Source organism: Mauremys mutica, chromosome 3, assembly GCF_020497125.1.
Source record: "Mauremys mutica isolate MM-2020 ecotype Southern chromosome 3, ASM2049712v1, whole genome shotgun sequence".
In the NCBI taxonomy this organism is placed as follows: Eukaryota; Metazoa; Chordata; order Testudines; family Geoemydidae; genus Mauremys; species Mauremys mutica.
The window spans coordinates 46,078,600-46,105,990 of NC_059074.1; the positions used below are offsets into that span (position 1 = coordinate 46,078,600).

Here is a 27,391-nt window from a genome sequence, read left to right on the forward strand (position 1 = left end):
TTAAATTGCTCCTGATGGATATTAGGCACTTCCCTCCTTTACACTGGGATAGTTTGATATATGGAGATATACCTATCTCATAGAGCTGGAAGGGACCCTGGAAAGGTCATTGAGTCCAGCCCCCTACCTTCACTAACAGGACCAAGTACTGATTTTTTTTGCCCCAGATCCCTAAGTGGCCCCCTCAAGGATTGAACCCACAACCCTGGGTTTAGCAGACCAATGCCCAAACCACTGAGCTATCCTTCCCTAACTAGTTGTTTTCAATTGTGCGTTTAATATTGTCTCCTTGAGAAACACTGACTCCTCCTGAATTCCCTTATACCTTAGATTTTCTTCCCATGGGACCTCACTTACCAGTTCTCGCTAATGTCCTCTCAACTTTCTTCTTTGTGTCCAAAACTGGAGCCTCTCACCTGCTTTTTTCTCTTAATCTCTTAAAATGCCCATTCCTTCCTAAATTAATCTTTGACTGGTTACTTCCTCTCTAAGTAGAATATGCTCTGATCTCCCCCATCCTCAAAGAAAAATGTCCATTGATTCCTAGTTGCCTCTCTTGTGGGATTTTGTCTTTTTTTTTAATTTTTATTGGGGGGGGGGAGGTCAACTATAAAATCAGTTGAATATGAAAGAGTCCTGAATGCTGTTGGAAAATAGGAAAACAGCTACGCTTAAAGAAAAAAAGTTTATTGTGCTTAATAACATGTTTAAAGCTGTGCCTTTTAAAAAATGTTTTAGGCATTAGACAGTAATCCAGCCTTCCAAACACCCTTAGCCCTTCTGATTTAAGCCTCTCCTCTGCTCCATAGCCATTCATATGTTAGTGATAGACTCTCTTGTCTAATAATGGTATACTTATTAACAGCATGTCTTACTTCCCAAGAACATGTTATTTCAACTTAAGATTCTGAACTCAAAGAAAAATTTATGTCAGAGAGAATGAAAAGGAAGTGAGAAATTGTGCAAGAGGAATAAACAAAGGTTTCAGGGAGAGGACATTTATGGCAGCAGTAAGGTACCTAGTTCCTGACATCTGTTTCCCTCAAGAAAAAAGTACAGTACGTGTGTTAACCTTTTTTTAAGAGTGCAAGCAGAATATTTGGAGAGAGAGGTTTACTTGTTGTGGTATATTTGGCTACACATTTGTACTGAGTAAAGCTACTGTAAATTAGACTTGCCTTCACTAAAGATGATTCTTTGTTTTCCTCTCTACTAAAGAACATGGTCAGGTGACTCATTTTTAAAAAAAACAAAACCCTGAGCTCTTGCATGTGCCCTTCTAGCTTTATAGCAGCAGCTAATGTTTACTATCATCATCATTATTGGCTTACAAACAAGGAAATAAACAAATATGTATTACAAAGATTTCCAAATAAGGTTAGGGCCAAAATGTAAGATTTTATGCTTATTTTTTTAAAGGTATGAGCATCAGGAATGAGAGGCTTTCCCAGTTCTAATGTAAATAGAAACATTGACTTTTTTCAGTATTTCTCTTAAAATTGGCTGTGAACATTCCCCTGGGGTGTGGTGAACTGAAACAAAATAACAGCAATGTGTTAGTAACTAGGAGGAGAGGAGGTGAAACATAGCATTAAGGCTAATCAATCCCTTGCATGTTCCCACTTGGGGAGAAGAAATACCACTATTAGCATTTCTTCTCCATTAATATGTCCTAGTGATTTATCTGTCCCTATAATACAAGTACAAGAAGGCACCGATGACCGTAAAATGGAGCACATTTTAAATAGTTAAAAGGAAATTCTTTTTTTATGTGACACAAATTTTAGATGGCCAAAACCACGTTTTTCCATGATCCTTTGAGATCTTATATCTAAGCAGCATCAGGCGAAGTGCTGGATGAAGTGATAGTGATTTTGGAAGCTGGCACTATTTTCTCTGAAACAGTATTGAAGCAATTCCTCAGCACATGTGTACACACCAACATGGATGGAGTTGAGGTGCCATGTTTCAGGTGAGGTACAAAACTGAAGGTCTACCATTTCTGGTATTAAAGCTGCCATGGCAATTTAATTTAAGAAATTATATTCTGAAGATAGAAAAAACTATATAAATGCAGCAGTTAAACGCACAAATCAGGAAATGAAAAGTTAAAGTTGAATACACACCCCAACTCTGCTCCATACACACATTTGCAATTCTGTCTTTAGTTATGATAACATGCTACTTCTCAGTTAATAAAGTATGGTATTTTTTCTATACTTGAGAAACACATTATGAAGCTAATAATCTGTGACTGTGTAATTATATGGTATTGCAGTGGAAACAGGACTTTTGTCAGTTCCTGAGTTGCATATGCCATAACTATGCATCCTTAATATTGCATTAATGTAGGTTTTTGTATCTAATTTTTGGTCATTTTCAGTTTTGTCCTTAATCCACATGAGAAAAAAGAAAAGTTCTCCATCTTTTATAACTAGCAGATACTGTCCCACAAAGGTTAATTCATGTTAATCAGAGTTTCTAGAAAACTGTCTGTCAATCATACTGCCAGTCACTGACTACAGATGAACACCTTGCCTACCTGTGCATAGACAGAGCAATAGATGCATCAATTTTTGTTCACTAAAGTGGCTTCCTTTGAATATATCCCATTAAATACTATTTAATAAATTGAATTGGAGGCTCTTGGAAACTTCTTTTACAAAATTCATATTAGAGTTATATCTTTTCCAGTAATTTCCAAAAAGAACCGAAGAGAGATTTAAGAAAACAAAACAAAACAGTTCTCCAACCTGTATATCAAAAACTCTCATATAATTTTAAAAAGCACCACCAGGTGTTCTAAGTGGCAGTATCAGAGTCTGCTTTCCAGTCTGTTCTTTGTTCATCTTTCTGAACAAATCATCTGCTAGAAAGATAATCATCCATCTATAATAGATTGTGTACAGCTAATTGCTGACCAAATCTTTTAGCAGCATCATTATCCGTAATATGGTATCTTTTCTTCTCAACATGAATCACCAGTTTATCGAGCTATAAACCAATCAATCTGCTCATTTGCTTTTTAATTGAATAAATCTGCATCTATCAGTGAAAAGGTAGACCTTGAAACATTACTGTTGTGTTCTACTACAAATTAAATGCAGTCTTTTTTTAAATGGAATCCAAAAACACTTTTCATATCTGCCTTGACAGGAGAAGAATCACTAGTCAGCTTATCCACAGCCAAATCTTGCTTCATATGAACATTAGAAATAGAAATCCTATCTACTGCGTCTATCTTAAATTCCATTTCTGATTCTGATTATAAAAAACTCATGTAATTATATATTCTCACATGATTTTGAGTCAGTTCCTTCCGTTAAAGGAGGCAATCAGAGAACTGTCAAATATCTATTTTAAAATATTCTCCCAAGGATTCACCTTTAAAATCAAGTGATACATTATCATTAGTTACTGCATTAACCATATCCTGTAGGATGTTGACTTAATGGTCAGTGACTGGCATTGTTCCTCAACATTAGTAACTTTAGATCTAATTCATCAAATTGCTGATCAGCTGACTCTGTTTTACTAGTTTGTCCTTCTTTTTCAAATTCCCAACTCGAATATCATTTTTTCTTTATCCATGATTACATGCTAACAACATTTCAATATTACTCTTATTAATCTCAGTAAATCGTTTAAACTAATAAGGTGACATGACGTCTGGAGGAAAAAAGCCTGAAGCAGCGTGCTTAGAAAAATTTCCATCTCAAGCAATTTAAATTTCATTTCTTGGAACAAGGCCCTAGTGTTTGGCCCACTAGACCTTACAAATGTCTGTTTGCTGAATCCATTTTAAAGTAACATGCTTTCTGTAAAAGCAGCAAAGAATCCTGTGGCACCTTATAGACTAACACGTTTTGCAGCATGAGCTTTCGTGGGTGAATACCCACTTCTTCGGATGCATCCGAAGAAGTGGGTATTCACCCACGAAAGCTCATGCTGCAAAACGTCTGTTAGTCTATAAGGTGCCACAGGATTCTTTGCTGCTTTTACAGAACCAGACTAACACGGCTACCCCTCTGATGCTTTCTGTAGTCATGTGGATGAGGTAAAAGCCTTTTAGAAACCAGTTTTCTAGACTAGATGTAGTTCTGTTTATCTATTTTGTCTTCATCATCAAACACATCATGCATTCTGGCACAATACCACTTTCTAGACTGGAATTAAGGCTAGGGAAAAAATTCTGATTACATGTATGCAGGCAGCTAAGAGTTCAAAGTAGATTCACTGGAAAGAAAATGTGGTTGTCTTAGTTTTCAGCTGAAGTTCATTTTTTCAAATAAATTAAAAGAAATACTTTTGATGGTATGGTCCAGTAACATTTCTCTGTGTTCTACTTCTGCTTTTTTGGACTGTTGTGCCAGGTTTTCTCATTTTATTCTCTTGTTTTTAACCTTTCTGACTCTGATTCTCACTTGGTCTATGTGTTGGTTAGAATTCAGAAGTGAGCAAGACAGTTAATTGAGATGGAAGATATTGATCTATGAGGAAAGATGAAAGGGACTTGTTGCTGCTAAGTGATAATTAAGCGAAGATATAACTGGATGTAGGTATTCAAGGGCATAAACATAATAAAGGGAATGGAGTCTTCGCTGAAATTCTCAACCTTGTTCAGGCCCCTTTTTTCCATATAAAAAGACTATAAAGGGGGCCCTAAATCTCTGTTAGTGGCTGTAGAAGTATTCCCCCAGTGCAGGTACTATGGAAGACAGCCAAGGAGCCCATTGTAAACCCTTGTATTAGAAGATGGAGCAGGTGTGAGGCCACATTAAGCAGCAATAGAGAAATTACAAGCAGTGCTGTGGTACGTAGTCTCCCCAGGTTGTCCTGCCGTAATATAGACAGTCCTCAAGGCTATCTAAATTATGTCGGGGACCTTTCTAACCCCCACAGTAGCCCAGGATCATAAGGGTACAAAGATGGCTTAAAGCTACCTCGGCTCCCCCACATTCTGAGGAGCAAGATCTGTGCTGTGCCCCTTAGAGGTGTGGCATAGAATCCCCTCCTTTGCGTAGAACAAGGGGAACTAGGTAGGAATCATGGCCTAAATTTTAATTTTCTTAATTTCATGCCAAATATCAAGAAATAGCTCTTAGTACTGAGATCTATTAGACTGTGGAATGGCCTTTCATGAGAAGTGGTGGAATCCTTATTCCTTGAATAATTTAAAATTGGATGGACAAAACAGTAGAAAATGTACTGTAAGGAAAAATCCTGAATTGGCAGGGGTATGCATTAGATGATCTAATAGGCAGTTTTCATCTCTGATTAAATCACACCATTTGCCTTTAGAAAAATATTTATCTTGGACCTTCATGTGAAAAGCACTTAAAGCAAAGATTTCTATACACATAACATATAAATATAATTAATATATTTAAATAAATCATGCATTTTCTCACAGCCATGAAATTAGAACCTTCAATCACAAGTACACTAAAGCATTAATGACTGTAAACTGCTAAACACAATATCTGAGATTATATTACAACGTTAGCAACAATTTGCCTCTTGACATCAGACATCCCGTCATCATTGAATTACATGCCAATAGTGGAGAGACTGTATTATATTCAGACAAATTCCATTGGTGTTATATGGTCAGTAACTTTCTAAGAGCTACAATATCACCTTGTTACTTTTGGTAACAGGATAAGACTGTTCTTCTACAATTGCCTGTTTTGCTAATCAAACACTCACAGCCAGGCAAGTTATTCTAATTTATTAATACCTCAATTACTTCTTTTGTCTTTAAATAAGAATTTTTAAAAATTTTAACACTTTATCAATATTAAATGAGATACAAAATGCACCTCATAATAAGTAATACTTGTATAATAACCCTTCATAATGGTAATTTATGTAAAATCAGAATGAACTTATATCCCCATTTAATTTATCAGTTTAAAGCTGGTTATTTTCTGACTGGCCAAATAAATCCATTATTTGAAAGCATTTTTTCATCAAAGAGATGACTTTTTATATTCATATATTTTATGACCTGCACTGGCCAGTGTCTCCTGAAATATGATGGGGAAATTCAGCATTGATTTACACCTTCTGGGCCAGTATCTCTTCATTGCCAGAGCATAATAATATCCAGCTCTTATAAAGTGCTTTTCATAAACTGACAAATAGCTTGGATCATGAAAACTTTATTCTCCATAGCATACAACTACACCTTGTGATGCCATATGGAGGGCCTGTGTCTTTTCTTAAGGCATCCAGAATTGGCCAAAGTCAGAAAGACAGACTCCTGAACTAGATGGAATGGTCTGTTCTTCATTATAACAGTTCTCATGTCCCCTGTCTCCATTGCTAACAAGCAGAAGATGGCCCAGTACACTTGTATGATGTTGTTAATATGAACAAAGGGAATATATAAAAATTTTAAAAACAAGACAAAAGTAAATTTGAAAAATAGTCCTTGAGCTGAATCTGCAACCAGTTGCAGTTTGCATAACGATTGATGAAATTTTAAATGTCTCAACATCTTACCCAATTTTAACTGCACTAATTTAACTATTAAAAAGAAACCAACAATAACACGGTTCTACAAGAGGTGCCACTATGGACTAAAATGCTGACCTTTCACACCTGATAGCTTGGATTCAAACATAGACCAGGCTTCAAAGAAACTAATTTTCACGCAGTTTGACAAAATTCCAGTCAGTTTCAGTTCTTTCTTACAAGAAAAAGGCATCTATTTCTGGAAAATAAGAGGGCAACTAACTTATTCAACTTGGAGGAGGGGTAGAGCTAAGAGATGAATACCAAACTGGAGGACAGTGAAGCAGGGAGAGAGAACTGAGAAAAGAGTAGGAGAAAAATAAGAGAATGCAGGGAAAGAATGCCCTTTTCCTATTCTTTTCTACTTTGGAACAAAAATGGAGTGGTCATCTGATCTCTTTTATTATTATTATTATTTTTCTTTCACTGAAAGAAGAGAGGATAAAATGGGAGAGAAACAAATGAATTTCAAATCCTAATTCAGTCTCTAACGTTTCTTACAAGATTCAACTCTCAGCTATTCTTCTCTGCTTGTAAACAGTGCCTTTAAGCTAAACATGTGAATTCATACAGAATATCTAGAATAGTCAGGCCTACAATTACACACAGTGAGGGTAAAAAAATGCAAAAGTGTCTAAGTCCCATTTTCAAAAGTGATGTAGGGTCAGGTTTTTAAAGTAAGATATTTAGGCACCTACTGGGATTTTAAAAAGCACCTAATCTGCTTAGGCACCAGAGTCTCATTGCAATTAAACATTTAAGCTGCTTCAGTGTTTTCTGAAAATCCTACTAGGCACCAGTCTACCTCTTTAGATGCCCAAATATCTTTGAAAATCCGGATCAGCGGGCAGCGATCAATCCAGCGGGGATCGATTTAGTGTAGCTAGTCTAGATGCGATAAATCAACTCCCGAGCGCTCTCCCATTGACTCCTGTACTCCGGTGCCGCAAGAGGCACAGGCAGAGTCGACAGAGGAGCAGCAGCAGTCGACTCACCGTGGTGAAGACACCACGGTAAGTCGATCTAAGTAACTTAGATCACACACACACACACAGAGTGTAGAGCAGAGCTAAGAGAACTTTCAATGAGAATTAAGCTCCTAAGAACCTCAGTCTCCAATAAGTCTTGTAGCACTGGGGAAATTCTAGAAGACTGGAAGAAAGCTAATGGTGTGTCAATTTTTAAAAAGGCTTTATGGGGTGACCTGGGTAATTATACGCCTATCAGTCTGATAAAGGCAAGATAAAAGAGTGACTGATAAGGGACTTAATGAATAAGAAAGAAGAGTACCTGCCGCGTCTGCAGGTTTGGCCGATCGCGGCTCCCGCTGGCCGCGGTTTGCTGCTCCAGACAAATGGGGGCTGTGAGAAGCGGCACGGGCCAAGGGATGTGCTGGCCGCTGCTTCCTGCCGCCCCCATTGGCCTGGAACAGCGAACTGCGGCCAGTGGGAGCCATGATAGGCCGAACCTACGGACACAGCAGGTAAACAAACTGGCCTGGCCTGCCAGGGTGCTTACCCTGTCGGGCTGCATGCCAAAGGTTGCCAATCCCTGTTCTATCCCTGTTTTATGTCTACACTACCCGGATCAGTGGGTAGTGTAGACATACCCTTATTGCTTAAGGACCAGATTTTCAAAGATAGTTGGGCATCTAAAGAGGTAGACTGGTGCCTAGTAGGATTTTCAGAAAACATTGAAGCAGCTTAAATGCTTAATTGCAATAGGACTCTGGTGCCTAAGCAGGTTAGGTGCTTTTTTAAATCCCAGTAGGTGTCTAAACCACTTGGCAAACAACTGGATCTATTTCACCAGCTTGGATGGAGACATGACATGTCTATGTTAGACAAGTTACATAACAGAAGCATTCATCATCATCAAGTTAAATTCTACACAATGGATACTTGCCCAGTAGAGGGCAGAGGTGAAAAGCCAGAAATGATGAGTGGAACTAAATAAATATGTGCAAGAGCACCCTAATGTCATGACTATAAAACCTAGACTATTCCTTTTTGAATTTAAAACATTAGTTAAATCTGCTCTAAGGCAGGGCTAAATTAAACTCCAGATGTAACCCAGGTTTTCAATGTAATTGGCAGTATTGCAGGGGGGTAGTATATTCTTAGGATTTAACTGTTGAACATGTTAGCCAAATTACTCTTGATGACAGAAGTTTATTTTCCTTAGATGTTTGATAAACATCTTATCTTTTTCAATTTTTTTCTGGGGCAAAGGTATTTACTGTAGCTAATGAAAAGCAAGTGCTTCTTGCTAAAAGCTGTATCCAATTGTGATGAGCTATGGAGTTCAGCATTCTCCAAAACTTCAGATAAATTTAGAGTCCTGCTAGCAGGAGTATAGTACAGTGCAATCCCACAATTATGTACACTGCAACTGTCCCACGAGTTTCCTGTTTAAATGGGATCATTTGGGTGAACACCACAGGGTAGCTGAAATATACTATGGTGGCCACAGCAAGAAATGTCATGGCATGTGACCCAGTGCAAATGCAGCTGTTTTTGAGCCATTCAACTCATGGTTACCCATCCAATAGAAACCCTGGAAAACTTACAGCTCTTCTTCATTTACTGCCTGTTTGATTAACTGTTAAGTTACCATTAAGTCCAAAGCCTGAGACAGAGATGCCAGGGGCCATATGTCAGCCATTTTCTTAGTCTGTATATTGGGGCAGAGACTGAGCTATAGGATATCACTCTGACAAATCCTGCAAGCCATATATCTTCTTTTCATGCATCATTCCACAGCTTATGCTTGTGTCTGTTTTATGTTGGTACATGGAATAATCCATATTCCAATTCCCACAGACTAGAAAAAGAGTCTTCAAATAGCCATCATGAGCAATGCAAAAGTTAACTACTACTGTTTTTTATTAAATAAAGATACATGGTTGAAAGCTGGCACTAATCTTAAAGTTTATTACCAATTAAGACATGAGAACTTGAAGCCAAGTCATTAAAACAATATATCCGGCCTCCGCACTAGGAAAGTTGGCTCAAGGTTGAAAAAGAAAGCGGTATCATAGTTTTTGTCCTTTAAATGTTTGTTTGCAAAGATATCCAGAAATCAAGAGCCACTTTCACCATACAGATACTTCTAAATCTTCTTAAGAAGGATATAATTTACCCAGACAGCAAAACAACCAGGACAAATCACAATTTTTGAAACCTCAGACTTTATATATGCTTTGTGTTATTCCTCAGAAAGTTTAGTTCGCTGGGGCCACCCAAGCTCCTGTATGATTTCCTTCTTTAGTCCACTGGATTTGTGTATGAGTAAGTGTGTGATGATGTCCTCTGATGTTACAGATAACATATGTGATCTCTCACTACTAGCTGCTAAAGGGGATTCATTTTAGCTAGATTAAAGGTTTTGGTGATAAAGGTCCAGGGTTCTAATTCCACTTTGTGTGTTTTGTGTAATTCATATAGTGATTGTTTGCTGCACATGCATTTGTTACAGCTCCCAGTGTCGTCCTTGCTGTCCCTGTCTTTTTCCTAATGGACTCCTACTGCCTCAACAAACCTTGGCCCTCCCTTTCTCACAGACAACCCCTCATCCCAAAGTGTCTCTCTCCTTGCAGGAGTTGCCTTTCTGGTGAGCTTTCACATTTTGCATTTTGTGGGGTCCTCAGCGTATACTGTAAGGAAAAGTTAAAGTGACATTGTAGTCCCCTTTCTGGCTGAAGCCAGGTCTGGAGGGCATTCTGGAGACGATATCACTAATAGAACAGAACAACTGCCTACAGATATAAGAACAGCCATGCTGGGTCAGACCAAAGGGCCATCTAGCCCAGTATCCTGTCTTCCGACAGTGGCCAATGCCAGGTGCTTCAGAGGGAATAAACAGAACAGGTAATCATCAAGTGATCTGTCCCGTCGCCCATTCCTATTTCCTGGCAAACAGTGTTGCAGCAAACACCTGGAACACTTCTACAGGCAATAACATTCCCTCTACCCCATGTCCTTGCTTCTCTAATGATAATACCTCAAGAAGGTTGAGGGAGACAGAGAAGTGTCTGATATGGGAGGCATATAGGTCCCAATGGCTGATAGTGGGGGAAAGGTTTAAGGGAAGTTGAAAAGATCCAATCAATCTAGTTCTCTTTGCAGCAGGTGCTCTAGGGAGAGTGGGAGAGAAGCACATTTCATTTGCTGGGATATTACCAAGAACTGGCTCTCTTCCTGTCTGAAACTTTATCTTACTTCATCAATTTGTCTCATCCTCGAAGAATGTCAGAGAAGAACAACAAAAATGATTAGAGGTCTAGAAAACATGACCTATGAGCAAAGATTGAAAAAAAGTGGGTTTGTTTAGTCTGGAAAAGAGAAGAGTGAGAAGGGACATAACACTTTTCAAGTACGTAAAAGGTTGTTACAAGGAGGAGGGAGAAAAATTATTCCTCTTAATCTCTGAGGATAGGACAAGAAGTAATGGATTTAAAGTACAGCAATGGAGGTTTAGGTTGGACATTAGGAAAAACTTCCTAACTGTCAGGTTGGTTAACCACTGGCATAAATTGCTTAAGGAGGTGGTGGACTCTCCATTACTGGAGTTTTTTAAGAGCACATTAGACAAACATCTGTCAGGGATGGTCTATATAATATTTAGTTCTGCCATGAGTGCAGGAGACTGGACTAGATGACCTCTTGAGGTCCCTTCCAGTCCTTTGATTCTGATTCTATGACACAAGACTTAAAATCAGAGGGCCAAATTTATATTTTCAGTTATACCACTGGAGTAAATACCAGATTTTCGACCAGTATCGCTGCTGTCAATTTCCACACACACCCCCCCGCAAATTTGAAGTTACACATCATTATGTTGGTGATAGCCTTTGAAATGTTCTGACCTGCTCTAGTGATAACACATTCTACACTTACATTTATCTCTCCGGACTGAAACTGTAACCTTACACTTCCACAGAATCAATCAGGGCTTGGGGAAGTTAAGATTTTCATGTAAAAATACAAGTAAAGTTTTATGTTGGTCTTTGTCCTCCCTAATGAAGGGGCTAGTTAAAGTTATGTGCCTCTGGCTTTTTGCTAACTTTGTAATGATGATACTGATGGTGTTTTGAGTTCCCTCATGCTTGAACTTGGCTCTGATGCTATGGTTTGCTCTTGGCTTGCCATCACACACAGTGTCTGCAGACAGTCACCTGTATTTTGTGATAATTCCAAGTAACTAGTTAACTTCTAGCTTTATAGAATCCTTTCACTTGGGTGAATGGATGAGACTTCATTCTTCATTAATATCTGGTAAATCATTCTGGAAGTGTATCTGAAAGATATCTGCTTCTTACCATCCATTAAACAGGAGTACTGATATATCTAGGAGCGACCAGCATGAGCCAGAACCTCTGTGCCAGTTAGTACATCACAGGATGGGATAAGAAATAGACATTTCCTCCAATGGTAATTTGCTGCAAAGATTATGTCTGTCACTTCATATCTAAATACCCTTTTACCCTTTACAGTATAACTGGTTGTTTGCTCTCTGAGCATGCTCAGTGGTTTATAAGTAGCGAATATATTCCATACATGGGTCATGGTAAAGCATGAATTCTTGCTCCATCTTACCGGAATGTTGAAGGCTAAATTTTTCATGAGAGCAATGTAGGATAGAAAAGTCTTGGTTCCTGTATACTTTGTGGTAATTAAACCTTTCAATCCCCACAGAAGCTATAGAGCTAAAACCACAGAAATCCTACTTTGTCTCACTTGATCCTTGCATTTGTTATAGGAGAAGGGCATTGTTTATGTATATTTTATTGCATAATAGTAAATTTGGCTTTTATGCAGCATTTATCTATCTTACATTAAATATTTGTTGTCCAAAATATGGTCCATACATTTAAACTGCAGAAATGTAGGGGACTTGTATTACAGTAAAATTAGTGCTATCAAGCAACTTAGTTATGAAGGAGAAGAAATGTGTGAAATATGTGATCTTATCACTATAACATGTCAAAGGCAGTCTTCATGGTTCTTTTAATACCCATGGTTACATATATTTAACAGTAGTTTTAGATGGAACAGCTGAAGAAGCAACAATATGGTGAAACTTTGTGGGGGACTATTTATAGCTATCTTAAATCTCAGAAGGGAAAAATCCTAATTCCACAGTTTTAGTGAAGACAGCTGTTGAGGAGCCTTTGTTGGCTTTTGTTTATCAAGAACGTAGTACACTATATCCTGGCTATAAAAATTAGTTATAAATCTACTGCACTTATAACACTGACACATAGTGGTTCCAAAATAAGTGAATCCATGTATTTTTATTTAAAGCTGTCTTGTTTTTGTTTATTATATAATTCCTGATTCATTTTCTTCTTCCTTTTTAAAATAACATCAAAGGGCTATGTGGTTCAGTGTAGACGTACCTATGCTGATGGGAGAAGTTCTCTCATTGGCATATATAATCCACTTCTCTGAGAGGCAGCAGTTACGTCGATGGAAGAATACACAGGGACCCCTGACCAATGTAGTTAACCAAGCTAATTTTCTAGTGTATTTGAGGCCTCAGTTATATTCTTGCAGCCCCACAACATGTAGACTGCACAGGTCCATGCTAGGGGTGTCTAGTGCAGGATAAGTGTCTATCTTTTTTCATTAAAGATTATGTACTTTGGTCTAGTTTCTGTCCTCGGTTATTCCTGTGCATGAGTCCCCTTGACCTCAGTGGGGCGTCACAGGGTACACACTAGCAGACCACAATGCAGGTCCCTTTTTAGGGCTGCTTCAAGACTGTGATTGAGATGAGGTCTTTCCTGGCTGCTCTGATTCTACTCTTCCAGCGTAGACATAGAGGAGGATACCAGTTCAAAGAGGATACCATGCACTGGTGGACACCAGTAAGTCGCATTGAAAATAGGAGACTGCATGGGTGCATGTTAGCTGATTCCAGCTGATTCCAGGATCTTTTTTAAAAATAAAATATAAGCATTTTGGTCCATATTCTGCCCTGGGAAGGTCCATTTCCTCTGATGTAAAGCAAACACTGTGAATAGCACCTTGGGTTCCTGACTCCCAACCCCCTGCTCCAACCACTGGAAAACACTCCCTCCCTCATTTGAAAATGTTTTCATAAGGTAGCTGCAAACCAGAGCTCCAGCTTGAATGTATTTGTTTTGGATTTTATTTGACTTATTGTATATATAAAAGTTTCTATTCTTGTCCATAACACATTTGATTTATTATGTGATGAGGAGATTCTGTTGTAGACCTTTCAGGCTTTTCCAAAGACAAGAACTTGATCAATTATCAAGTTCTTATGATGATTTATGTGCTGTATACTGAAGTTATTTATCATCAGAACTATTTACCAGAGCATCTAAATTAGCAATGTTTGAAAATATTATTTTTAATATTTATATTAAAAAAGCTCCCAGAGGCTCTAAGCAAGAGCAAGGCTCCATTGTACTAGTTTATATACAAAAATATTGTCATGTTATATTTGTATTACTGTAACACTAGTCATCTTAGCATATGCGCAACGTGCCTTAAGTTGCTCGTGACCAGTTTCTATTGTGCTAGGCACTGTACAAACACAGAACAAAGAGACAGTCTATGTCCCAAGCAGCTTACAAGATAATGAAGATGAAAACATAGTTCCATTTTATTTCTAATAGAGTGCATCTAACCTAAATGTCTTGGTATCTTCTTGCCTGAAGAACCCGTTCTGGCCCTCTTCCCTTGTCCTGCTGACACAAACGCAATCAGAGGAAACACTCAAACTGGATCCCACTCAGTTTAAAAAGAGAGGGGATTGGCAGTAGAACATTTTCCATGGGGGGCCCTTAACTGTGGAACTAGTTCCTCCCTCCCCACTGGTCAGAAATACACAGTTATATTGACTTTCAGTGCTTCATCCTGCAAGGCATGTCTGTTCTCTCAAGCTATTCCAGAATGAGAAGTTTAGTGGGAGTTATGTTTGCCTGCGGGAGGGGCAATCTGAAAGGGATTGCATTATATTGTTTTGTTGTGGGGTTAGCTACTAAGTTAGTTTCTTTTCGTTTTGTAACTTATTTTGGGGCACCTAGGCCTTAGGGTAAATGGCCCTTTTTATTTTAAAACTAGTAACATCAAAAGGAAGAAGCATTAAAAAATCATTGTAGAAATTGAAAACTGAAATGGTGCTGAACTTTTATACTGCAACCCCAAAACAAGCAGTTTCTTTACCAACCTTAAATTTGGGATAGCTGTGCCAAAAGGTTTTCTTGATTAACCTGGACAAGTTTTATGTGGTGGGGTTGGGATTTCTGGTTTAGAATCAGGTTAAACTCTGCCACTCTTGTTGAGTGTTAGTCTTTGAGATTCTGGGTCTACTCTAACATGAAATTCAAGAGATGAAAACCCATGTGGATAAAAAACCCACAAAAGTTTGCACAAAACCATGTCAGCTGATGTTCACATAACTCAACTGATAAGCAACTACACAGTGTTGATAATACAGATCATTTATGTATATATTTATTTTACAAGGGTTACAGTGTATGATGAAATACTGTTTATGCACTTCAAAAAAGCAAAATTGTGTTTGAATCTGCATAGCTTTTATAGCTGAGTTAGTTCTAGCTAGTGAGAATCATAAAATAACAAAACTGCACGTTACTGATAGGTGGTTTTGTTTGGTTGCTGGTCTGTTCTATTGAATTTTCATCACCAAGCAGACAGTAATTAGTAAATAAATGTGACATTGTTATAGTTTCCTGCAGCTGTACCAACATGTGCTGTGATCCTATTTGATCTCTCTATGTAGATTGGACTGGGTCAGTTGTCAGTCAGTACTTGGATAGGAGACCTTTGAGCAACACCTTTGGAGTCCACAGAGGTGGTACTGGTGGTATAGAGGCTTTTCTTTCTTCTTCTTCTTCTCTCTGAATCAGTCTTCACTCTTGAGGATGTGAGGGAGATTCCCAAACCTGAGCCATTCTTTTTGGGTGACAGATCTGAGGAACTGTCCCAAATTGAGGTGTCATTAGAGGAGGTTTTGGAACAAATTGATAAACTAAACAGTAATAAGTCTCCACGACCTGATGGTATTCACCCAAGAGCTCTGAAGGAACTCAAATGTGAAATTGCAAGACTACTAACTGTCATCTGTAACCTATCATTTAAATCAGCTTCTGTACCAAATGACTAGAGGATAGCTAATGTGACGCCAATTTTTAAAAAGGGCTCTAGAGGTGACACTGGCAACTACAGGCCAGTAAGCCTCACTTCAGTACCGGGCAAATTGGTTGAAACTATTGTAAAGAACAAATTTGTCAGATACATAGATGAACATAATTTGTTGGGAAATAGTCAACATGGTTTTTGTAAAGGGAAATCATGCCTCACCAATCTACTAGAATTCTTTGAGAGGGTCAACGAGCATGTGGACAAAGGAGATCCAATGGATATAGCGTATTTAGATTTTCAGAAAGCCTTTGACAAGGTCCCTCACCAAAGGCTCTTAAGCAAAATAAGCAATCCTGAGATAAGAGGGAAGGTTCTCTCATGGATTGGTAACTGGTTAAAAGATAGGAAACAAAGGATAGGAATAAATTATCAATTTTCAGAATGGAGAGAGGTAAATAGTGGTGTCTCCCAGGTTCTGTACTAGGCCCAGTCCTATTTAACATATTCATTAACAATCTGGAAAAAGGGGTAAACAGTGAGGTAACAAAATTTGCAGATGATACAAAACTACTCAAGATAGTTAAGTCCCAGGCAGACTGCAAAGAGCTACAAAAGGATCTCACAAAACTGGGTGACTGGGCAACAAAATGGCAGATGAAATTTAATGTTGATAAATGCAAAGTAATGCACACTGGAAAACATAATGCTAACTCTACATATACAATGATAGAGTCTAAATTAGCTGTTACCACTCAAGAAAGAGATCTTGGAGTCATTGTGGACAGTTCTCTGAAATCATCCACTTAGGGTAGGTCCATACTTACCCGCCAGGTCAACACGGAGAGTTCGACTTCTCGGAGTTCGAACTATCGCGTCTAGATTAGACACGATAGTTCGAACTCCGAACGCGCTCCCGTCGACTCCAGAACTCCACCACCGCGAACAGCGGTGGCGGAGTCGACGGGGGAGCCACGGAGTTCGATCCCGCAGCATCTGGACAGGTAGGAAATTCGAACTAAGGTAGTTCGACTTCAGCTACGCTATTCGCGTAGCTGAAGTCGCGTACCTTAGTTCGACACCCCTCCCCCCCCCGTAGTGTAGACCAGGCCTTAATGTGCAGCGGCAGTCAAAAAAGCGAACAGAATGTTGGGAATCATGAAGAAAGGGATAGATAATAAAACAGAAAATATCATATTGCCTCTATATAAATTCATGGTATGCCCAAACCTTGAATACTGCATGCAGATGTGGTCACCCCATGCCAAAAAATATATACTGGAATTAGAAAAGGTTCAGAAAAGCAACAAAAATGATTAGGGGTATCGAATGGCTTCCGTATGAGGAGAGATTAATAAGACTGGGACTCTTCAGCTTGGAAAAGAGGCAACTAAGGTGGGATATGATAGAGGTCTGTAAAATCATGAGTGGTATAGAGAAAGTAAATAAGGAAGTGTTATTTACTCCTTATCTTAATACAAGAACAAGGGGCCACCAAATGAAATTAATAGGTAGCAGGTTTAAAACAAACACAAGAAAGTATTTTTTCACGCAACGCATTGTCAGCCTCTGGCACTCCTTGCCAGAGAGTGTTGTAAAGGCCAATACTATAACGGGGTTCAAAAGGGAGCTAGATAGATTCATGGAAGATAGTTCCATCAATGGCTATTAGCCAGGATGGGCAGGAATTGTGTCCCTAGCCTCTGTTTGCCAGAAGCTGGGATTGGGTGACACGGCATGGATCACTTGATGATAACCTGTCTGTTCATTCCCTTTGGGGCACCTGCCATTGACCACTGTCAGAGGACAGGATACTGGGCTTGATGGACCTTTGATCTGACTCCCAGTATGGCCATTCTTATGATCAGTATTAAATCAGTATCCCACCATATTGATAGGGGATGTCCCATTATTTGAGGCATGATATCTTAGTCAATTTGCTACCACTTTCTTAACAGTTTGAGACTGAGGAGAAGTGAGATCATTTATGGCAAGTTTTGGATTCTTATTGACTGATCAAACATCACATGTTCAAGGTATGACAAATGTCCCCCTAAGAGAGGTAGTGTTGGCTATTTCTCTCAGAATTCTCTATTGGCCTTGACCAGCCAATACTGGCATAGGACTAGCCAACAGTGGCATACCACAGTGGTACAGAACTCTTTGAAGGTATCTAATACTTCCACCTACAGAACTGAACACAATTCTGACAAGGTGGGTAGTGATTCTATCTACATTTGACTGACAAATTATCCCAGAGTTTTCGGAAAAATAGGAGCCGTGTCTCTCACGATGGTATATAAAATGTAAATAAACACCTTTAACTTAGGCATTCCATTTTGGAGAAGTATATTATAATGTCATTTTAAGCTTCTGTTATAATTTAATTTTTGACCTTAGTTTTAGTACTGGTCAATTAGCTATTTAAAAGAGCAAACAATGTAGGTTACTAACACATTTCTAGTTTTATCACTGATGTAGATTCTAAAACAAGGACGTTTGCACATTTTTCTCAGCTTTGTTTTCAGGTGGCTTCTAAACAGACGCTAGTTGACAGAAGTGACTATCACTCTGCGCAGTGTATTGATTCTAGAAAAGAAAATGAAAAAAATGTTGCTCAGACAAAGGTCTTGGTACTGTGCTTGTTATAACTAAGTGATACCAATAAAATTAAGGAAAGAAACTAATGCATAGGGCTTGTATTGTACTTACATCACTACAGCATAATGGTCTGGTTATTTGCCAATCTGCAATTTAACTCTACTTGGGAGGTTGCCTTTCTCATAATAGCTCTAAATCAAGCTGAAAGAGCGTTTTTATCTGGATTCTTAATGTTAATGTAAACTGTTAATATGGAAGAAAGGGTAAGAACAATAAAAAGATCCTTATTACTTTGATCAACTAGAACATGTTGAGACAAAAACAGTGATCACTTCCAATTAGGATGGGAATTATAATTTTCAAATTATATTTAATTGTGTTAAATGGTTTAATTGGGTGAGATATATAAAATTACCTATACAGAACAGTATGATATTTAAAAGTACAATGCCATCTTCCCCAAAATGCCTTTGATCCATTTCACACAGAAAGCATTCTGTTTCGTATGCCATTAGAATTTTAGTAAGAGAATTGTTAATCACTTTCCATTTTTTATACTAATAGGACCTCATCAAAAGATATTACCTGTGTTTGGTTTAGAACTAGCATATGCCAAAATGAAATCAAGCTCTTTAAAGCCAACTTAAAGTGAATGAAAGAATTAACCAGCAAAATGATCTTTCAGACATTTGCTCTGTGATGAATGCTGCTTGTTTTTCTCCACTCTTTAATTAGAATGTTTCTGCATTTGCCAAAAAAAATGTTGGAATGCAGACAAAAACTGAAATTATAGGAACAGGACTTGATGTAAGAGCATATTTGTAAAGGAAACACAACTTGTTTGGTATTTTATTGAAACAGGAAGTTCAGAGCTCCAGTACATACAAGTACAACAAATTCTCAGGTGCTAGTTGAGTCATCTGTTGTTGGAAGTAGTCTCATAGTAGGTTTCCCCTTGATTTGCTTTGAATCTTCAGTTTAAAAGGGGAAGGAAATTACATACAGATTCAATTTTAGATTATGTATAAAATTCTCGTGTCTGCTAGCAAGCCTGATTAAACAACTGAATAAAACAGGTGTCTGTCTATGTCATCCTGATATACATATGTTTGTGAGTATGTCATGTTGGCACAAAAGCATTGTTTATGAATGAATATGTTCAGCTTTTAATGGATATAAATGATCTATTGCATCTACCTTTAAAAGTAATATTTAAAAAGCACAGTTAATAAAAATGTTATTTTTTTTCTCCCTTTATTCACCCTTTACCTGAATTATTATATACAGCTGTTCTTAATTTTTGTACCAATCAGGCATAATTTTCAGCTCTTGCATTGTAGTAATAGATAAAATAGCCACTTTCATTTAATTTCGGGCATATTTATTTTTAATTTAGAATGATTTGTTCTACAATAGCAGACCTCAGTGGAAGATTTTACTTTTCCCCTTCCCTCAAAGCTCTGTAGAACACTGTAAAAGCAGCAAAGAGTCCTGTGGCACCTTATAGACTAACAGACTTATTGGAGCATGAGCTTTCATGGGTGAATACTCACGAAAGCTCATGCTCCAATAAGTCTGTTAGTCTATAAGGTGCCACAGGACTCTTTGCTGCTTTTACAGATCCAGACTAACCCGGGTACCCCTCTGATGTATAACACTGGTGTTCTACAAGTAAGAAGGGCTTTATTGAGCTCTCTTTAAATCCCATCGATACAACTACTTTGCTTAGCCACAGAGGTCTATGCAGAGTGCTCTCTCCTTCCCTCAATTCACAGGCTGAGTATGCTGCTTCTGCGGCACTCAGAGCAAATATAAGTCTAGGAGCACAAAAGTGAGCATGGGTGTTGGACAGTGCACAGCAGTGACCAAAGGGCCACTGCTTCCATCAGTAGTTAAGTTTTAAAAAGAACTTCCTTTCATGCTTCTGGAACTATTATCTCAGTGCTATCTAGTTACAAAAGGAAATGCCTTTTTTCAGTCTTCTAACCAGCCTGGACTTTTGAATATAGATCCTCTCAGCCTACATATGAAGACAGAACAGCTACGTCTTGTAATGATAATTCCCCGACATATACAGAATTCACAATGGCTTCAGGGTTTGTCCTCATGTTAGTAATTCTGAGTATCTTCCTGTGTAAAGTAGTCAACATTGCCCTCCATATCTCATTTGGTCTGTATTATATTGACTCTGAATTCCTGTTATGTCCACCAAAATTCCCACTGAACTCAATGGGAATTTTGGGGTGGACAAAGACCGCAGCCATCATTTTAAAATAAATAAATGGAAACTATATGTGGAACATCTTCTAATGAGAATTTAGTTAACTTATATGTTCTTCAGGTCTATTCTTCTCTGAGTGACCCAGTCAGTTGGCTGTGAAAAACATCTCTAATAGGCTTGCGTGAAGCCCCATCTTATTTCTGTGTTTTAAAGTATTTTCTGCCTTTACTTATCCCTCACCTGACTCCAATATCCAGCTGTTCATAATTTATGTACAGTATTGGCTTGGTACCTCTGCGGTCTTTAATCTCCATTTGCTTGTTTATGCCATTAACCACCTACTGAAAAGGCTTTCTACTCTCACTAAAATGCATTAGCTGCAATGGAGCTGTAAAAAAAGAACTTTGGATCTCTCTGTCCTGCATAGTCCTTAAAATATGAGAACACCTAGTCCACCTGATTAACAAAATACCCCCAAAGGAAAAGTAAGGAAATGAGAAAGGAACCTAGAAAGGAGCACTCCTAGAGGGAAGAGTCAGCAACTGGCACCGCAAGCTTCATCCAACAACTCTGAAATGCCACCAACACTATCATATAAGGACTGCTCAGTTCTCCATGTTTAGCCATATCATACCAGCTTACCTTTATATATATAAAAAAAAAAGCAAAAGCTTTGCAGCTTTATTTCAAATGTAAAGCAACTTTTCCAATATATCTACAGAAAAATCTTAAAATACATTTACAGTAAATAGACTATCTTGATCTGTGCCTTCTCCGTGTCCTTATATGTTAGAGTCATGCACAATGATAGTCTTATCTAGAAGCCAAGCCTTTTTTTTCCTGCAGCAAATCCTGCAGGGGTGAATATAGACATCATGTAACTTAAATGAACATTGCTCCACTTTTTATTTAAAACTACAGGGAAACTCTTAGTTAAGCAGAAAATAAGTAATATCAATAATACTGTCTCAGAATGCACAATATGCTCCAGTATCTTTTAAAGGTGAATGAAAACACTTTAATAAAAAAAAAAAAACTAAAAATGTTTGAGATCCCAAAACAGTAGTTGTTATATTTTAAAATGACAAATATTTTTGCAAAGAAAACATTTTGAAAATTGTTTCCTCCTTTTACTCTAAATACCTGCCAAGACCACTTCAAACTTCTGTTTTCCCTTCAGCATCTGATGTGATCACTGATAGTTAAAGTAGTGTGAAGAGCGCAGTTCCCTTGCTTTGCTTCAGGTTCCTGTAAGGTCACCAGCTCTTTAACAGAAAGCACAGGAGTGTGAAGTAATCTTGGCAAACAAAAATGATTTCTGTTAACTGCTAACTGTGTACCAAACCACAAGATGGGGGGTGGCAGTTTCTGAAATCAGAGACTTTGAAAATGATTGCTTTAAGAAGAAAATCATTGGCCATAGACCATATCCTTTCTTTTTGGTTTTGTGTTTTGGGGTGGATTTTTTGGGATGTGGTTTTCTTTTGTTAAAACAAATCTTTTAAAGGGACACTGTCAACTGGAAATCTATTAAGTTTAAAAATGGGGTAAAAGTAGTTTCAGGTACTATGATTTCACCCTAAGCCTCCCTACCAATGTCTGTGGCATTAGAACCTCTCTTGTCTATTTTTCCAGGATTTTCTCTCCTTTGCTGAATGAAAGGCCAACCCAAAGTGTGCTCAAAGCACACAGTAAGCAAACTGAAAAATACTACTTCTGTACTTTTTCATTTATAATCACTCTAAGGGTTATAACAGTAGTAGATAGATAAACTTCAAACAGAAGATCATTTTAAACTGCCTGTGAAGGAAGAGCTGCTACAGCAGCTATCATGGAATCCCTATCTTTTTGAAGTGACTGTCATTTAACACGTTAGTTAAAACGCATACGACTAAATGTTTTTAAAACAGAACCATGTTTTACTATGGCAGGGTGTGTGCTTGAAGCTGCAACTACTACTATGTCAAGGGCAGGACTGAATGACTCCACACACTCTGTGTGCTATATCTCCTGTGAGATTTCTCTCCCTTAATCAGTCGCAATAGTTTAAGTGGACACACCGGGAGAGATGGCATTACCCACAAATAAAATTTTCTGCCATGAAATGATGGTCATAAAAACCTTGGACCAGAAATATTCATAGTAGTAGGGCCATCAGGAGCTCCTGGAAGGCAGGTAACTTATTGTGTCCTATATTTCCTATGTTAATTGTTGCAGTAAGGATCTATTCCACAGCAGTCACATCCAGTTGAATGATATATCAGCTAATATACTTCAACAATTTTGCACTGTTAGTTTTGGAATGGCTTTAAAGATTTTACTATTAGTGCACATTTGCTCCAATTTTAGCTGGCCCCATCGTTGGTACTTTGAAAATGGTGTGTACCTTGCCCTAAGTGGTTTCATTTTAATGCAAGTGAAAAGAGAGTTGCATGATTAAAAGCTTTTTTCTTCATAAACTATTTTACAGAATTGGTGCATGATAATTACTTTTTTAGTGTTAATATGAGATCTCTGAGCTTTGCATTACAAAATTATGTGTATCGGTACCAATTACTGTTGTTTCATCATAAGATAATGTATTGTGGTTTTAAAGTGCATCATTTCTTAGACAGAGGTGTTTTTACAATGTTAAAAAATATTGAGAGACTATTTTAAGCTGTCGTACTTAAATGGGTACATGTTAATCTCTTTTACTATAACTGAAAAGAACAAAGCTAAACTTTTTAAAGTAATTTTGCTGATGCCTGATTTTTTTAAAAGCAACATCCTTTCTATTTGTTTCACTGAAGCATATCAAAAAAGATTGAAAAAAGTCAAGCCTAAGAAATTTGAAGAAAAAAGAACCTACTGTGTTCAAGCTTTGACATATTTCATGAAGCTGTTGAAAACTAAGGCATGAAAGCCAGATTTATGAGCTTTTTTAAAAGTTATTTGTATATTCCCAAGACGATTGTGTTCCCATCACTTACTGTAGCCTTTAGAACTCAAACGATGCTTACAAAAATTCAAGTTTGGCACACATTGCGGTACTGTTGGGCGTTCTTAATGGCATTCAGCTTCAATTAAGGCGGGGGAGAGAATGTACTCTTGTCTTTGCTAAATAATTTTGGTTTGTTTTAGATAGAATAGAGAGACTAGAATATGTATATTTTTAGGATAATAAAACTAGGAGTTACTCTCAATGTAAGATTACTTTTATGATGGGCGAATACAACTGTTTGGGGAGAGACTCTTTAGGGAGCATCTGTGTAACCCGTCGCATTTGCCAGGCTTTTCCTTTCAACAAGCTCACTGATTTTGTTATTATTGGAATAGGAAACCTTTTTCTTTATCAAAGTATTATTAATCTACACTTTGCCAGGTATAGCAAATCTGATGACAGCACTGGATTTATCATTTACTGTTAAAGGCTGATGGAAGCATTCCCCCTGCCTCAGTCCCCAAAACAAATGTCATTCTTGGAACTTGCTGCAAAATATCCTGGCATTTAAAATAATAATAATAATGTAGGGCTTCCCAAAACAACAAATTAAATAAAAAACCTAAGAATTCAAATGATGCCATAATTTTAATATATTTCTTTTCTGCAAACATTGCTCCTTTCCTAGTAACTTGATCTGTACAATAAATTCCAGAATTGTCACTCTGTGTGTCAGTCTGAAGCCTAGAGCGACTGTTGAGTCAGTGTGAAACAGTTGAAAACAGCTGTAAGCAAGGTTGAGGGCTCTTTTTGTTCAAAATATCACCAGATGGAATCATCATTGGGTTTCATGGTCTGTTATTGGCTGGGTTTTAAGTTCTCAGTCAATTTGACTTGATGAATTACACCCAGGCAGTGGGTAGCTACAGTAGTAAGGCATGTATCCATTCCATGCAGAGTCCTAGACCATTGCGCTATCAAAAGTACCAATCACACCCTTACTGTACAGCTAATTTGCATGCAACTGTTCAACACTTTGTATGAGGGAGACCATACACATGGTGGATTACTTGGCCCCTTTCCCAAAGTTCTTCTAAACCATCTATACAACAACACAGTCACCATACACAATAACCCCAAACACACACATCCCTTCACAGCGGCACATATCACTCATTTGATGCCTGCACAAATCTTCCAGGACTGTCCCTCTGTCTGTATATCACTCTGAAGTCTAGAATGTCCGAGTCATTATGAAGTGATGGAAACAGCTACACGCATAGCTCAGAGCTCTGTTTGCTCAGAATGTTGCCTGGTTCAATCATCACTGGGCCCTGTGAGGACCAGATGGAATTTCATCATCCAAAGGAAGTTGGAATGTGATAGCTGATCAGGGAAGGTGGGAGTAACACCAATGTGGGGTAACAAAATGGTGGTTGTGCTTCCAGCCAGGGGGCAGTCCTGTGCATTAACTTAGGGGAACATGTACAAACAGCAACATTGCTCACTACAGCACAGCCCAAGGAGAAACAAGCCCCAGCCTACCTACAGGCATGGCCTTACCACCCCTCTATAGGATTTTCTGTTCAATAATACTCACTGCTTTGTGTTGGGTTTGTGTGTTCACCTCTGTGGTATTTTGTGAGTCTTTCCTGATACAGTGTTCGGTGAAAGGGTATATAGGCATGCTGATGTGAAGACCTGCTACAACTACTGAAATAATCTGATTCCAAGCCGTACAGAATTGAGTACAAGTGAAAACAGTTCCCATACGTCTAGTACATGGTGGCACCCATACCAGTACCACTCTAAGCTTTGACCCCATGCAATTCCAAGAAAGAAAGCTGTCCTCACTGGCCCCAGAGGGTATGTCTACACTGCAGTTAGACACCTGCGGCTGGCCTGTGCCAGATGACTCAGACCAAGAGGCTGTTTAAATATGGTGTAGACATTTGGGCTGGAGCCTGAATCAGCTGTCACAGGCATCAAATTGCAGTGTAGACATATCCAGAGAGCTAAAACAAGGAGAACCCTGAGGAAAAATCAATCAGATACTGAGCACAAATGGTGGATTACCAGGCCCAACTGCCATGCCCATGCAACAGCACAGGCTTTCATCTGCTAGTTCAGTGGTTTTCAAACTTTTTTTCTGGGGACCCAGTTGAAGAAAATTGTTGATGCTCGCGACGCAACAGAGCTGGGGATGAGGGGTTTGGGATGTGGGAGTGGGCTCTGGGCTGGGGCAGGGGGTTGGGATGCGGGAGGGGGTCAGGGCTCTGGGCTGGGAGTGCAGGCTCTGGAGAAGGGCAGGGATGAGGGGTTTGGAGTGCGGAGGGGCTCAGGGCTGGGGTAGGGGATTGGGACGAGGGAGGGGATCAGGGCTCGGTGCAGGCTCTGGGGTGGAGCCGGGGATGAGGGGTTTGGAGGGACTCAGGGCTGGGGCAGGGGGTTGGGATGCGGGCAGGGCTCTGGGTGCAGGCTCTGGAGTGGAGCTAGGAATGAGGAGTTTGGGGTGCAGGAAGAGGTTCTGGGTTGGGGGGGGCTCAGGGCTGGGGCAGGGAGTTGGGGCGTGGACTTACTTCCGGCAGCTCCCAGTCAGCGGTGCAGCTGGGGTGCAGAGGCAGGCTTCCCACCTGTCCGCCAGCAGCAGGTCCAGCTTCTAGGCAGAGGCACACAAGCAATGCTCCCCTTCTCCCCGGCCAATGGGAGTGCGGAGCTGGTGCTCGGGATGGGGGCAGCATGCGGAGCCCCGTTGCCTCCCTGTCTAGAAGCTGGACCCACTGCTGGCCACTTCCGGAGGGCAGTGCAATGTCGGAACAGGTAGGCACTAGCCTGCCTTAGCCGGGCAGCACCGCCGAGGGGACTTTTAACGTCTCGGTTGACAGTGCTGACCAGATGGGACCCAGTGCCTTACATGCCGCAATGCAGTACTGGGTCACAACCCAAACTTTGAAAAATGCTATACTAGTTGATATGTAACATTTAGCTGCATGGTACACAGGTTCTTCTTAATTAGCTATGGCTCTATTTTAGCCTGTGGTGCACATCTCTTAAAGGGCTGCCTCTCTCTTGTCAGATTGTAGTCAGCTTGTTAAATATTCTACATTTCAGTGTCCTGTGTTAAGGCAGATATGTTTATGGTGTTCTTCAGTTTTGTTTTGGGTCAATACATGTTTGTATCTCTTGGCAATGTCCTTCTTATGTTTTTCTCTAACCAGATTTTGCCACTTACATTCAGTACTACCTTACTACTCAAGCTGTTCCATTAAAATCAATGGGACTGCTCATGGAGTATGGGAAAATTCAATAAGGGTATAATAACTGACATTGTATGAGCTGAGAGGATAGATTGTATGTGAAAGCCACATGGCAAAACTGGAAAATGATCACAAACAGAAGGGGGGATATAGCCAATGAAGTAGTGTTCCCTATTGCTGTCATACAGGAGATTCACTGTGTGAAAACAACAAGGTTGTTATGCACAAAAGTTAATTCACTAAATTGAATTAAGATAGCCATATTTCTTATGGGTCAATCCCTGCATCTTTAGCTGTTATGGCTATGGCTGGCTAAACATTCTCTCACATCTGCCAGAGTTAACCTCATACTCACTGCCATGGGACAGTGCTTGTAAGGATATGTGTAGTAGTAATGAACCTTTGCATCCTTTAGTAAAGGTTTTTGTTTTGTTTTGCTTTTCTTTTGTTTTTTGCTTGGACAGTTGCACTCTCAGAGCTTAGGGTGGCAAAAAACCTAAAGCCGGCCCTACTGGGAGTGCTGGTAGCGTAGGGCCTAAGGAGAGAGTCCACATAGCCAGACAATCCTTCTGAGGGTGCCAATGCCTGAGATGATGGGGCCTCCAGGATTTTCAGGTTTATGGATCTTGAGTAGCAAATAGAATACCCCTGGTTGGGGTTCTAGGCATGTGTCTGTACGGATCTGTTCCTGTACCTTTTCAGGGAGTTTCTTGAGCAGATGGTGTAGTTTCTT

At 39.1% G+C, this 27,391-nt stretch overlaps 1 protein-coding gene across 9 annotated transcripts in view; it reads left to right on the top strand.

Annotated features, from left to right (window-relative positions):
• MCPH1 (microcephalin 1) overlaps positions 1-27,391 on the top strand; it is a 220,576-nt gene that overhangs the window by 174,610 nt on the left and 18,575 nt on the right. The gene's annotated exons all lie outside the window — the stretch shown is intronic.